Here is a 4,047-nt window from a genome sequence, read left to right as displayed (position 1 = left end):
TAGCCGCCAGAAGAGCAGTAATCACGATGGCCCTTGGAGGAGGCCAGGTGGCTTGATCCTGCCCTGGCTCGTTGGCATCGTGCTGCTGAGAAAGCCTGTCTGTGAGCAGTTAGCTCAGTGGTTCTCAGCCTCTGGCCCTTTAAATACAGTTCCTCATGTTGTGACCCAACCATAAAATTATTTTGGTTGCTACTTCATAACTGTAATGTTGCTACTGTTATGAATCGTGATGTAAATATATGATATGCAGGATGGTCTTAGGCGACCCCTGTGAAAGGGTCGTTCGACCACCAAAGGGGTCGAGACCCACAGGTTGAGAACCGCTGAGTTAGCTGGCGGGGTCATGGCTGCCAACCCCAGCAGGTGGGGTGGGAAGCAGTCTTAGGGGACAGCTCCATTGTTAAGCTTTGTACTTTTCCTACAAAACATAGATTTAATTTCTTTCTGTGTCAGTAAGGTAATACAGTGGGGCCTTGACTTACAAGTTTAATTTGTTCCGTGACGGAGCTCGTAACTCAAATTACTTGTATTTCAAATCTTATAGTGAACGAGTGAGACACATGATGCTGGGCTGATGTTGTGGCGTTCACTGTGATGTTTGCTGCGCCAACTAGTGGTGGGGTATCTGAAGCTGGCTCGTAACCCGAATTTTAGATCGCAATTCAAAGCAAAAAATCGGCCGAGAGACGAGTCGTTATTCGGGACACTCATAAGTCAAGGCCCCACTGTAGTTCATTCAGACCGTTCCAGGGGTTCTGCCTATCTGGTATACTTATACGTAGTTACTGTGTTTTTAAATTTCTTGTATGTTGAAGTTATAATTAGTGTCCAGTTCTTACTCAGTGCCTTGTGGCCCCTTCTTGATTTTAAAATCTTTGCCGGCCTGCCAGTAACTGGGGGAACAACCTCCCTTTTTAGGATGGGCGCCTGTATTGCAGGAGACTTCAATAAACACAACAATAAGGGTACCTTTCACTTCTTATGCTCTTGGTTAGCAGTCAGCAAGTGGCCCATGGGTCAACATATGGCCTGACGTCTGTTTTCATAAATAAGTTTGTTGGGTCCCAGCCGCACTCATTCCTTAGGTCCAGTCCAGGACTGCGCTCACGTCACCCCGCAGGGTAGACTAGTTGCTGCCGAGACCATGTGGCCCACAAACCACAAATACTGACACAGATATTCCTGACCCTTTACAGGGGGAGTTTGGCAGTCCTTGGTCTTGGGGAAGCATGTTTATCGAGGCTCTTTGTTGATTATTATTTTTTTTTGTGTGTGTGTGTGTTTTTTTTGTTGTTGATTATTGTTAGGCCAAAGGCTAAGTGGCCCTGGTCTCTGAGGCAGGGCTGAGTTACCCGCACTGATGCCCGCTCCTTGCCCCGCCCAGAGGGCTGGGCTCCGCCTGGTCCTCAAGGGCCGCTGGGGCCAGGACTGAGAAGATGGCGCTCCGCCCACTGGTCACCCTGATCACAGCTCATTAGGAGAAGCCCGCGCCTCCCGCAGGAGCAGGACAGCAGTGTGTGCAGGGCTGTTCCAGGTGTTTGTCTGTATGCGCGAGTTTAACCAGTGAAACCCCTCAAACGTGATTGTGCGTAAATGCCCAGTACATGCAATAGAAAAGCTGGGCCCCTCTGGTGGGCGGGGGCTGTATAGGGCCCTCTCACCCCCCGCCTCCGGTGGCCGCCTGTGTGGCATGGCTGCCCAACTCAGGATCCTGGGGTGAGCTGCACTGTGGTTGGGGAATCCGACAGCCCTGAGTGAGTCCCTCTGCCGTCACTTAGGAGCGGTGTGTCTTGGGCGAGTTATTTATTTAAGTCTAAGTCTCCTTATTAACACGCAGACCACAGTATTGACATTGTAGATTGTAACGACTGAAAAATATTACTTTGATGCCTCCCTTACAGTGACATTCCTGGAAGAGATGGGTATATGTCAGTATATTGCTGCTTATCAAATTACCACAAATTCACACACACTCAGTGACTGGAAACAACACACATTATCTCACTGTTCTTCAGCTCACAAGTGCAGAGGGGATTTCCTGTGGCTGAAATCACGGTGTCCGCGGTCCGCATTGGTGTCCGCGGTCCGCATTCCTCCCGGGGCCTCGGGGCGGGTCAGCTCCGGCCTTTCCCTCCCCAGAGGCCGCTGCAGCCTGGGTGGGAGGCCAGCAGCCGGCAGCCTGGTCTTTCTCGCGCTGCCTTCTCTCCAGTGCTCCCTGCCAGTGCTCCCCCTAAGGATCCTGTGACTGCTTTGGGCCCACCTGCAGAAAACCGCCCTGTCAGCAACCTGATTCCTTTCGCAGCCGTCGTTCACACTTGTTGCCATTGTCTGTGTGACCTGCCTATGCACAGGCGCTGGGGTGAGGACAGACATCTTTGGGGCCCGCCACAGTGCCCTCTGCTTTCTCTCCTCTCCCCCTCCGGGAGCCCCTCCCTGCAGGCTTTCCTTCCCCTCATTCCCCCAGAGCCCCCTTCTCAAGGTCACCGTGACCTCCCTGCGGTCAGGGACAGGGTCAGCCCTGAGTCCCCACCTTAGTCTGCCTGTTGGCAGCATGTGACACTGGGACCCTCGCCTTCTTCCCTGCGTGCCCGGGAGGCGCCCTCTCCTCTCATGGTTCTTTCTCCGCCTTCCTGACTGTTGCTCGTCATTCTCCATGGTTTTGTCTTCAGTCTTCCACCCTCTGCAGGGTAGGGGCCAGGGTCATTTCCTGGACCTCTTTTCTCAATCCATGGCCACGTCCACGGATTAAATGCCTTCCACACTGGCGTATCTTAAATGCTGTGTTGTATCTCTAGTCCATGTCTTAAAACTCTAGACTTACATAGTCTCAGTTAGAAAGGTAAAAGGTGTTGACAATTTCATATTTCCCAAATAAAAATCACGTCCCACCCTGTCCCAGCCTCCTCCCCTCTATAAATGTGTCACCATTTTTCTTCTTTAGGACAAACTCTTTGAACGTGGATTTATACAAAAACCAAAAACCTCCTATTCGGTGTTTCCTTTTCTGACATAACCACCGCAATGGTCGCTTGAGACCCGGTGCACCTTCTGCCTGGCCCTCCAGTGACTTTGATTAAACCCAGAGTAAAAGCCCAGCCCTTACAACCGCCCAGAAGGCCTATAGTCTGGCTGCTTTGCTGCCTTCTCCCCTTCCCTCCCATCACTTCCACCTTCACTCACTATCCTGAGCTACACTGGCCTGCCAGGGGCTCCTCCAATGTGCCGGCTCGTTCCAGCCTCAGGACCTTGGCACTTCCTCCCCCCGCCCCAGTCCTTTCTCCCCAGGTAGTCACATGGCTGGCTCACTCACTTCCTAAAGTCTCTACTGAGCTGTCCCTCCAGCAGAGCACGTTTTCCCTGAGCGTTCTGGATAAAATAGCACCTCTTACCCCTGGCACACCCGCCTCCCCTTCCTCTGCTGCTGCTTGTGCTTGCATTGCATTCACCATCACTTGACGTTATTTATTTGCTACTTTTAAAAATCTAAGCCAAACGCCTGCTCATTGGAATGTACTGCACGAGGCAGGTCTTTGTGCTGCTAGTGCCTGGTGTGGGGGGAGGGCGGGGAAGTGGTAATCAGTGTCTGTGGGATGAGTGAATGAATGAATGAAGTATGTATGTGAGGGCCTCATCAGAGGACTGGCACTGAGACACCCAGCAACGCTAGCTCTAACTGTCAGGAAAGCATTTATGGACGTGAACTACTGATTTCCCGGTCAGCTGGGTTCATGGCAAGTAAGCCTCCAGGATAGCCCTTTGAATATAATAATTGTATATTGTTTCTTGCTTTAAGGCAGGTCTTAATATTTAAAAAAAATTTTAAGGTTGAAACAGCCCGGTGAGGTCAGGACAGCTCCGGTTAGGTTGAAACGGCCCTGGTGTGGTCGGGACGGCCCCGGTGAGATCAGAATGGCCCCGGTGAGGTTGGGATGGCCCCGGTGAGGTTGAAACGGCCCTGGTGAGGTTGAAGCGGCCCCGGGGAGGTTGGACCCCGGTGAGGCTGAGATAGCCCCGGTGAGGTTGAAGTGGCCCTGGGGAGGTCGGGAT

At 52.2% G+C, this 4,047-nt stretch overlaps 1 protein-coding gene across 1 annotated transcript in view; it reads left to right on the top strand.

The window, feature by feature from the left end:
- Window positions 1-4,047, top strand: part of MINA (MYC induced nuclear antigen) — a 19,321-nt gene that overhangs the window by 5,042 nt on the left and 10,232 nt on the right. The window lies entirely within an intron of this gene.

This window comes from Myotis davidii, unplaced genomic scaffold (assembly GCF_000327345.1).
Source record: "Myotis davidii unplaced genomic scaffold, ASM32734v1 scaffold48, whole genome shotgun sequence".
In the NCBI taxonomy this organism is placed as follows: Eukaryota; Metazoa; Chordata; class Mammalia; order Chiroptera; family Vespertilionidae; genus Myotis; species Myotis davidii.
Note: the sequence above shows the minus strand (reverse complement) of the source record. Positions and strands in the feature narration are given on the sequence as shown.